At 36.5% G+C, this 11,462-nt stretch overlaps 1 pseudogene; it reads right to left on the minus strand.

The window, feature by feature from the left end:
- Positions 1–4,533, minus strand: part of LOC115984210 — a 9,063-nt pseudogene extending 4,530 nt beyond the window's left edge.
- Between the last annotated feature and the right edge of the window lie 6,929 nt (positions 4,534–11,462).

Here is an 11,462-nt window from a genome sequence, read left to right on the forward strand (position 1 = left end):
AACTTGAAGACATTTGAAAGTAACAAACTTTCTAATATTGTTTCTCACTGCATTATTTCATAGGATTGATTAAACAAAGGACTCAGATATCCGTAGGAAAGAAAGGGAGTAGGCACCAAATCCGAATGTTCAATCTCATGTTGAAACCAAATTCCATTTGAATGTCAAGACAAAATGTAAATGTGCTTTCATGCGACAGCTCATTAAAAATTAATCTGCAAAAGGGGGGATAAAAGGGAAAGATAATTGCAGACCAAGAATTTTATTGTTTGTGATTAAAGAACATTTGAATAGGCAAGAAAAAAATTCAGTACACTAACAATACATGGATTGTAGATGATCCCGTGTGAATAGTAGACCTGTTTCATATTATTTCCACAAACATCGCATCACAGTTGGACTGTAATGAACCAAAAGCGAGTGGATAGAATACTTAATTAAGAACATATATTGGCATCTAAGAAATCCTATTTTTTCCCTTTATCGGTATTAATATTATTTTCAAAATAAATAGATTTTTTTTTAATAAAAAATTAAAAAGAAATGCAAGTAGAACAAACAAATACCTGATTGTCAAATGGGGTTGGATTTCGTCTAGACTTATGGCTCATATAATGACTTGGTCATCGATTTTTATGGTTGGGATGTGAGCAATGTTGCGCCACTCTTTTCCCTTCTTCCTTTGGAATAGTTTCGTCAATGAAGGGCAATCTTCAATCTCTAGATAAGAAATGGAGCAAGGCAGCCCATCTTCTGGCATGTGCTTGAGCCCAGGGCAGCCTACGATGAACAACTGTTGAAGAGAGGTAAGGTGTTGAAGCCCCTTGTTGTCTAATGATCTCAATTTTCGAAATCCAACAATGGCAAGAATTCTAAGACTAGTGGGTAGTAAATCCTCCTCTGGAAAGGACTCCACATCCCAGCAATCAAGATTAACATTTCCAAATAGTAATGTTTTAAGACACTGCAGTCTTTGCAAACCCCATTCCATTCTAGTGGAGATAAGTTTTTTGCAGTCACCGATGCTAATATTAATTAGATTGGATGGCAGACCTCCTTCTGGAAAAGACTCAATTTGCGGACAATTTATAATTTCCAAAAGTTCAAGAGACGGTAGATGTGTATGCATGTTTTGGGGGAGTGAATTGAGACGCGGGCAATTATCGACTTTTAACCGTGTGAGATTGGGGGCCAACAATCCTCCACTAGGAAAAGCTACAAGATTAAGGCAATCTTCAATTTCCAACCACACCAGATCAATTGGTTGATGTCCTTCCGAAACTAAAAGGGACTCCATGTTGCAACAACTTTTTATTTGGAGATAATCAAGCTTCGGGAAGATGTCTAAAGGAATTGAAATGAGAGAACTACAGCTATCATTTATAAACAATCTCTTAAGGGAAGAGTAGCACTGGTACAATGGGAACTGTAATTCCCTACATTTATAGATACCAAGCACTTTTGGTGTAGTGGGACTGGATAGAACAACATGAGCAAGAGACTTAAGCACAGGACAGTCAAAGATTATTAACATTTCAGGACAAAGGTTGCAGTCTATCACTCCCTCTGACAGAGACTCCCAAGTTATTGAATCCACCCATTCTGAGTGTCTGTAATGTAGGTGGCAATTCTTTCAAAAACACATCATTACAATTCTTTAATGTCAATTCACGCATAGCAGGAGCTGTTGGGAGAGAAGTCTGAAGCTGTGAACATTCATGAACATGAAATTTGGTTAAAGAAGGTAGGTGCTTGGGTAAGCTTCCGCTTAGTTTCGGACAATACCAAAGATAAAACTCTTGAAGACGCGGGAAAACTCCTCCTTCACAAGGAAACCATTCCTCCCACTTCAACATTCTCTCAAATTTCAATATTTCCAGTGATCGAAATGGTGTTATATTAGAAGAACTGCTACCATAAAATTCAGGACCTACTTTAACAACTTCATCAAATCCAACAATGGAGAGGTCTTGAAGAGAGGGGAGTTTCCCAAGTGATGGCAAACTGGGACAATTTCTACAATAGTTTAAATGAACAACTGTGATATTTGAAAATGAATGATCTCCTATCCAATTTGGAAAGCTTGTTCCCTTGTAGTTGTTAATAACAAGCTTTTTTAAGTTTGTATGAGGCTGGAGATTGTTGAGTATGTCTCTTTCACTTAGAGAAATATTGTAATCAGCATCCCATTCCAATGTTAGCTCATCAAGGTGCCTCTTGGCCTTCAACTTTGCACTCAAAGCATTTGTCGGGTTTATCACATTTTGTAGCTTTGATATCACAATCGCTCCCCATAGATTTGAAAGCTCCCCCAACTCTCCAATTTGGAATCCCAAATCCTTCTCAACAATAAATTTGGTCAAAGTCCGCAGACATTGTAATCTACCCATATGTATTGGCATCTTTTGTATGCTAGTTCCAGTAATATTCAGATGCCGCAAATTGATGAGCTTTTGCATATCTGATGGCAACATAACAAGGAATTTGCATTCTGATAGATTCAATGTTTGTAAATTACACAACCTACATATAGAGTAAGGCGACCTCTCAATTTTAGTACAAGAGACATCTAGGTAGCGTAGATGTTGTAAATCTCCAATTCTCTCAGGCAACTCTATCATATTAGTGTAATGAGAAAGAGAAAGTACACGTAGATATCTTAGCGTGAGCAATAGATCTTGTGGTACCTTCTTTGTTAAGTATAAGTCCACATTCGCTTTGTGTAATTGTAATGGAAGGAAGGTGCGTAAATGCTTAGCTTTATAAAGAGCCTCAAACTTCTTCCTTGTGTCATATTGTGATCTTAAGTACGAAAAATGCCGAGTCTTATTTATAATATTATTTTTGTAGTCCCCTTCCAATCTAAAATTAAATCTCCCAGATACAAATTTAGCAAGATCATGAACAAGGGCATGCATTACAAAATGAAATTTTTTGCCATTTGATCGTTGCAAAAGTGATCTCGATACTAGATCAAGGAAGTACTCATTGCCAATCTCTTCCATTTCTTTATTCTCGTCCACTTGTTGCAAGAAGCCCTCTGCCATCCACAATTGAACAACTTCTTCCTTTTTTTAATTCATAATCCTTTGGGAATATCGAACAATATGCAAAGCATCGCTTCAAATGAGAGGGTAGGTAATTGTAACTTAATCTTATAGCTGGAAGAATATCACCCCCATCATTAGGCAAACTCCAAATTTTGCTGTTCAAAATTTTATACCATTCATCTTCATCTAGTTTACAGTGCAACAGAGCACCAAGTGCTTTTGCTGCTAATGGTAGGCCATCACACTTCTTAATTATTTTTCTACCCATTTTTTCTAATTCTGGATATGCATTATAGTTTCCATTTTCAAAGGCATGATTTGCGAATAAACACCAACAATCTTCTTCTGATAATTTATCAAGGTGAAAAATTTGAATAGGGCGTAACTGATGCAACACTTTCATTGCGTGTTGTTACAATAATTTTACTTCCCAATGTTCCGTATTTAAAGGGATTCTTCAAGAGCTCCCAGTCGCCATAATTTTCATTCCATACATCATCAAGAACTAGTAAAAATTTCTTGCCCATCAAACCCTTCTTCAATCTAGTTTGGATCATATTGAAGTCTGTAGTGTCACATTTCTGTGAAGTGACAGCCTCAAGAATTGATTTTGTGATCCTAACCACATCAAATTCTTCTGAAACGCAAACCCAAAATCTAATGCTAAAATGTTCGGTGATTCTTTGGTCGTTGTAAATAAGCTGAGCAAGGGTGGTCTTGCCAATCCCACCCATGCCCGCTATGGGAATCACACAGAGGTGTTCATTGCCTTTTGCATCATTTGAGAGCAGCAAGTTGACTATGGGCTCTTTAACATCATCCCTACCAATAATTCTAGTTTCTTTTACCAGAGAAGTGGTGGGCAATCTTATTCTTGGTAAAGGATTCCCTCCAAGTCCAACACCTTCTCTCAGACCTATAAGATCCATTTGCTTTGCTAAATCATCTAGCCTGACAAGGACTTCTTCTATCTTTGATTTTAGTTTTTGTTCAGAACAAGTAAATGTACAAGTGATGCAATTCCTTACCTTGCTCTTAGCTTCCAACTGGCACTGCAAAGCTTCAGCAGCTATCTCATCCAAAAGGTCCTCTGCGTCGTAGACAGCATCTTTAAGCTCATCAAGCCACTCTTTGATCTGTAGGTTTGTGAATTCCTTTTCCTCTGCATCATTGAGCACTGCATGAAGGGCAAGACACGTTGTCTTCAACTTCTTCAGCAGTGTATCGGGGACTTTTCTTCCCCGGATGAAGTCAACGACCTCCTGTGACGCCATCTTGGCAAACAACACTTAGAGGGTTGCAGACAGAAATGCTCCTCCCACTAGGCTCGCAGCAACCATGTCTTTCGTTTTTGCAATGGAAACAAATTGGGCAAAAAAGCTATAGGAAACCAAAAGAGATGAGTTTGTTTGTGGTGTGAAAGGCTGAAAGCTCTTTACCGCTCCTTACCTGCTGATTTAAGTCTATGCAGTTCTTGTTCTTAGCTTAACCAGTCGCAGTTCGCAGACACGCCAGTAGCCAGTAGGGCCTTAATAATTTTTTTTTAAGAAATCTCAATAAATTTTTTTTATTAATATTATTGTTTTACTTTTCATTTTTTTAAGTTAATAAAAACATTTTATATATATATATATATATATATATTTATTTATTAAGTGAATCTTTAGGTGTATCATTAAAGTAAACTCTATACATATTTTCAACTTTTTTAGATGCCTAAAACAATAACATTTTGCATGTTTTCAGTTTTTTTCACAAATTGAGTTTTGAGAACAGATTTTGTTATTTGTCCATTTTGGGTTGCCAAACAAGTTTTTTAGTCTCAAAAATAGAAAATTGTTTTTTAAAACAGAAAATAAAGAGAAAAACAATTACCAAACATACCCTAAATTACTACTCCCTAATGATAATGACTAATTAGTTTTATCATTTCTTTTCATGATCCCATATATTTACATATTGATGATTTGCATACTAGAGACTTTAAGCATCATTCATTAGATTTTCAAAAGTAATAGTGTATGAAATATACATAAATACATACATATATATAGCCTCTTTGTTTTCCAATTAATTGTTACTAATTGACATTTGATTTGATATCTCTCTCTCTCTCTCTCTCTCTCTCTCTCTCTCTCTCTCTCTCCATTGGCAACCTATCGTTTTCCAAAATTTGATGATAATTCTATTGCATTAAATATGCATTATTAGTTTTTTTATGATATATTTGGTCTGATATCATCATTGATTTTTTTAAAATTAGTGTTTCTAAATTGGCATTTATTTTGTATTCCATTTTTCCTTTGATGTATTGGGTGTGAGAATGAGTGTTTTCCTAGCATTACTCCACTTTATGGGGACAATTTTATTTATTTAATTAAATTAAAATATTATGTGTTTAATTTTTTAAAATAAAAAATGAGAAAAAAATATAAATAATTTAATGATATGGAGGATGTTATTGAATTTAAATGTCGAATAAAATAATATGAGAAGAAAAAAAGTAAAAATAAAATATATAACAATAAATAAGTACCAAATCATCCAAAACATGCTATGTAATATACCAAAAATTTGAAATAGAAAGAGAGAGAAATAAATTTTTTGTAAGGGAAAATTATGCATAAAATGGAAGAGAGAATGAAAAATTTATACTAAAATGATGATTGTGGGGCCAGAGGATTTGTGACCCTGGCCCACTTTACATTGGGGCCCAAGGCCCGAGCCGAGGAGGGATATAGCCGAGGATCTACAGTGAAAGTCCAAATAGCCTTGAGACATGGCCAAGGATGACTCTATCCTCGGCATCCCCAAGGCCCTCCTAAAAGGAAGGGCAAGAACGGCATAGGAATAGTTTTGGGAAAAGCCGAACACATCCGTGTTGATAGATAAAGGAGCCCTGGAAAATATGGCGACAAAGGACAAAGGAAATGCTACCATTACTGCAATTAAATACTCTGTGCCAGACAGAGCAATACTTTTCAATTTTTACAACCACCCTCAACCACTTTAAGTATGGGCTGATGGGACAAGTATCAGTCCTGAAAAGTTGAACCTACACGTGGATGTTGGAGGAGAGGTAAAGGCTAATATAAAAGGAGAGGTAAGCAATCTAGAAAAGGGGGCTGGGAAAAAAGGCCAAGAACCAGAGCCTCCCAAGCCGTATCAAGGAGAAAGACTTCTCGAGCGAACGTGGTTTAGTTCTACATGAACACCATGACTAACCATCGTCCGATGACCAAGGCCTAACCTTTCAAACTCATGCTCTACAAATTATATTGTTTGGGCCCTTAACTTGCGAACCCAACATCGTTTTGGGGTCGTTACAAATTGAGTCCTTACAATTGACACCCTCTGTGGGAAAGGCTTGTGCGTTGGCATAGGCGGTGGATCGAGAAAGTCCCTCCACCACTTCCAACGGCCCGTTGTTGTGCCCTAACATAAAGTTCCACTAGGGGCTGCACTTCAAAGCACCAGTGGCACGGGCAGTCCTTGGGGCTTCCAACGTCAGATCAACATCCCACACCTTGGCCGAGGGGCTGGTCCCCCCAAACTTAAAGAAAATATTTAATTTTTGGACAGAACCAAGGTATTATATAGTCCTCAGACTCAAACTTATGGGGAAACCAACTACTTAAAGAAAATATCTAAGTTTTGGACAGAACCAAGGTATTGTATGGTCCTCGGATTCAAACCTATGGGGAAACCAACTACTTAAAGAAAATATTTAAGTTTTGGACAGAACCAAGGTATTGTATGGTCTTCAAACTCAAACCTATAGGAAAACCAACTACTTAAAGAAAATATCTAAATTTTGGACAAAACCAAGGTATTGTATGGTCCTCGGACTCAAACCTATGGGGAAACTAACTACTTAAAGAAAATATCTAAGTTTTGGACAGAATCAAGGCATTGTATGGTCCTCGGACTCAAATCTATGGGGAAACCAACTACTTAAAGAAAATATCTAAGTTTTGGACAGAACTAAGGGATTGTATGGTCCTTGAACTCAAACCTATGAGGAAACCAACTACTTAAAAAAATATTTAAGTTTTGAACAGAACCAAGGTATTGTATGGTCCTCGGACTCAAACCTATGGGGGAACCAACTACTTAAAGAAAATATCTAAGTTTTGGACAGAACCAAGGTATTGTATGGTCCTCGGACTCAAACCTATGGGGGAACCAACTACTTAAAGAAAATATCTAAGTTTTGGACAGAACCAAGGTATTGTATGGTCATCGAACTCAAACCTATGGGGGAACCAACTACTTAAAGAAAATATCTAAGTTTTGGACAGAACCAAGATATTGTATGGTCCTCGGACTCAAAACTATGGGGAAACCAACTACTTAAAGAAAATATCTAAGTTTTGGACAGAACCAAGGTATTGTATGGTCCTCGAACTCAAACCTATGGGAAAATTAATCATTAGAAAATGGATTAAGTCTTAGACGGAATGGAAATCCCGTCCTGTTCTCAGATCCCCAGCTCTAAGGAAACTAACGTAAACGAGTATTTAGGCCCAGAACAGTCATACCTCGGTCCTCGGACTGGATGCCAAAAATGGTCAAGGCCATGAATGTTGTTAGGAATGTGGTAAAGCACCTTAGTACATAGCGACCATCTCGGATAGTTCATTTTGAGTTACCCATCCTCGGATGATCGCCTCATATGCAATACAGAACGTTCAGCTGTTATCTTGGTTAGTCTTATATGTACAACCTTTTTCAGGTCGGCATTATTGTGCCTGTTAGTCTCAATAAGTTCAAAATAATAGCTTTTTGTTAACAAGGGGTTCGGCCCTAAGTATCGTTCAAAAAAAATATATCTATATAGCACATCCATTCACAATATAGTTATTGCAGAAAAGAAAGAATGTTTAGACTAAGATAGAGTCATCTTTTATTAGTATCAAGAAATAGTACAGCATACAATGAAGGGCTTAAGTAAGCCTATACCAGAAGCTAATTACAAAGGCAGAAAGAGAAAGCAAAAAAAAAATGAAAAAGATACAAGGGAACTGTAAATCCTTCAAAATTCTGCTCTTGTGGTGACTAGGCGTGTCAGGATGACCCCTTTTGACGGAAGGGGGGAAGAAGCAGAAGAAGAAGTAGTAGAAACACCAGGATGTCCCTAGTGATGGAAGAGAAGAAGAAGCGGAGGTAAAAGAAGGCATCAGAAAAGGAGGAGAGGAGGAAGCGAGGATGCCCAATCCCCGCATCAGCTCTGACTCCTAACACACGGGTGCCATATTAGCAGCGCTCGAGAGAGAGCGGATGGTACCGACGATGAGAACCCCCATTGCTGCCGCACCGAAAATCTGGTACGACTAGTGTCTGCTTCGGAATTTGGCTTAAGAAAGAGGAGGCTTCTCCCCCGCCTTGCGAAAGGGGAGAGCTGTCTTGAGTCTCCATCTCCCTTGCCCTGACCGCGCCATCTTGAGTCTCGGAGAGACCCAGAGCTTCTGGAAAGGGTGTGGTCCATTCACCCCCACTTTTGCCTCAAACGTATCACTCACTAAGGCTTGAATTGCACTGGTAATGAAAACTTTGAACACAACTGGAGGTTTAGGAATTTGAAAAGACTGAAGGGTCTGTACGTAAAGGAAGTGACCTTCTGCCTTGCTTCTTATACGAAAGGCAAGTCTAGTGGCATTTAATCTATACAGATTTCCAAGAAAAGTTACAAACAAGATAATTCCCACTCAACTCCCAACGCCGTCTACAACCGTTGGATGGGCGTCGCCTCGTAAAAAGAACTTATTAAAAACACGCCTCGTACACTGAAACGGCAGAGACGCGACGTGAGTAAAATTAAAGGAATGTCTCATGACCGAGAGCGTTTTCCAAGCAAACTAAAAGACACCGATATTAATGAAGGACGAAGCTAGGCAAGCCATGATATAGGCCCGACATCACCAAAACCCTCCTCCCCGACCAAGATGTCGGGCAGCAGGATTTTGAGGGGCTATTATAGGGTCAAAGGATTTGTGACCCTGGCCCACTTTACATTGGGGTCCAAGGCCCGAGCCGAGGAGGGATATAGCCGAGGACCTACAGTGAAAATCCAAATAGCCTTGAGACATGGCCGAGGATGACTCTATTCTCGACATCCCCATGGCCCTCCTAAAAGGAAGGGCAAGAACGGCATAGGAACAGTTTTGGGAAGAGCCGAACACATCCGCGTTGATAAATAAAGGAGCCCTGGACAATATGGCGACAAAGGATAAAGGAAAGGCTGTCATTACTGCAATTAAATACTTTGTGCCAGACAGAGCAATGTTTTTCAGTTTTTACAACCACTCCCAACCACTTTGGGTATGGGTTGATGGGACAAGTATCAACCCTGGAAAGTTGAACCTACACGTGAACATTAGAGGAGGGGTAAAGGCTAATATAAAAGGAGAGGTAAGCAATCCAGAAAAGGGAGCTGGGAAAAAAGGCCAAGAACTAGATCCTCCCAGGCCGTATCGAGGAGAAAGACTTCTCGAGCAAACATGGTTTAGTTCTGCATGAACACCATGACTAACCATCGTCCGATGACCAAGGCCTAGCCTTTCAAGTCCACGCTCTACAAATTATATTGTTTGGGCCCTTAACTTGCAAACCCAACATCGTTTTGGGGTCGTTACAAATTGAGTTCTTACAATAATAATAAGAAGAAACAAAATATAGGAAGATAAATGGAAAGATGAAGAGTGATATTAAGGTAGAGGATAGTAGGGAGATAAAAAGGTAAAAGGAATGAAAAAGGTCGGAGAAAGTGTAAACGTTAAAAAAATGAACACAATTTTATGAAGATAGTTTTATTTATTTGAATTTAAGTAAAATACTAAAAATATGAATAATTTAATGATATGGAGAATGTAGCTAAATTTAAATGCTCAATAAATTAAGATGAGAATAAAAAAAAGTAAAAAAATAAAAATAAAACAATAAACACCAAATTATATTGAATAATATTATATTCTTATATACTATCTTTAATTCTTTATAATGCAATAATAAAATAGCATTTAACAATCAAATAGAACTAAAAACAAAAAACAAAACTTAAAACACAAAACTAAATCACATCAACTTAAAGTAGAACACACAAATTTTGTTAACCTAAAGTAGAGATGCCAAAAAAAAAAAAAAAATCCACCAAATAATTGAGAGAGAGAGAGAGAGAGAGAGAGAGAGAGAGAGAGAGTTTTTTTGTGAGAAAAAACTATCCAAAGAATGGGAGAGAGAATGATAAATTTAGTAAGAAGTGTAAATAAATAAAGATGAAGGAAAAAATAAATAGTGATATTAAAGTAAACGGTAGTGAGACTAGGGAGATGAAAAGGTAAGGAAGTGAGAAAAGTTGGACAACGTATAAATAATACTCCCTCCGTCCCATTTTGTTTATCCTCTATTCCATTTTGGGATGTCCAAAAATATTGTCCTGTTTCTAAAAATAAAAGTTATTAGTTTACTAATGTTCTTATTATACCCCTAAACTTCATTAAGAATAACTCCTTTAAAAAAAGCTAATAAATTTATTTAAGAATAATTTTGTAAACTTATACATTTTTATAAGACAGACAAGACAATAAATGATATTCCCTTAAAATGTTTAACTTTTCAAACAGGACAAACAAAGTGGGACGGAGGGAGTATTAAAAAAAAATTATAGGAAAGTTGGAAAGAAAAATTATAACAACGTGGACATTGATGTGACTCAACGTGGACATTGATATGAATAATTTAATGATATGAAGAATGTAGCTAAAGTTAAATGTTGAATAAATTAGATGAGAAGAAAAAAAAAGTAAAAAGTAAAAAATAAAAATAAAATAATAAATACCAAATTATCCAAATCATGCTATGTAATAGAATGCTATTATATTCTTATATACTATCTTTAATTCTTTATAATGCAATAGAATAGCATTTAACAATCAAATAGAACCAAAAAAAAATCCACCAAATAATTGAGAGAGAAAGATAGATAATTTTTTTGTGAGAAAAAACTATGTAAAGAATAGAACGGAGAATGATAAATTTATAGTAAGAAGATGTAAATAAGAAAAGAAAAAATAAAAGAAAATTAAGGGAAAGATGAATAGTGATATTAAAATAGACTGTAGTAGGACTAAGGAGATAAAAAGATAAGGGAGTGAAAAAAGTTGAACTAAGTATAAATATTTTTTAAAAAATTATAAGAAAATTAGAAGAAAAAAAAAATGATAACAACATGAACATTGATACGACTCAACCAGAGGATAGCAATGATAAATACTTCGTTTCAAGTTTTAGATATATATTGAATATAGATTTTTATTTTTTATTATATGAAAATATAGAATATAGATATACAGATCAGGTTCATATGCGTTCATAATTGCACATGAGATGTCCCTTTGGGGACATCCGATAATT

Source organism: Quercus lobata, chromosome 1 (assembly GCF_001633185.2).
Source record: "Quercus lobata isolate SW786 chromosome 1, ValleyOak3.0 Primary Assembly, whole genome shotgun sequence".
Taxonomy (NCBI): Eukaryota; Viridiplantae; Streptophyta; class Magnoliopsida; order Fagales; family Fagaceae; genus Quercus; species Quercus lobata.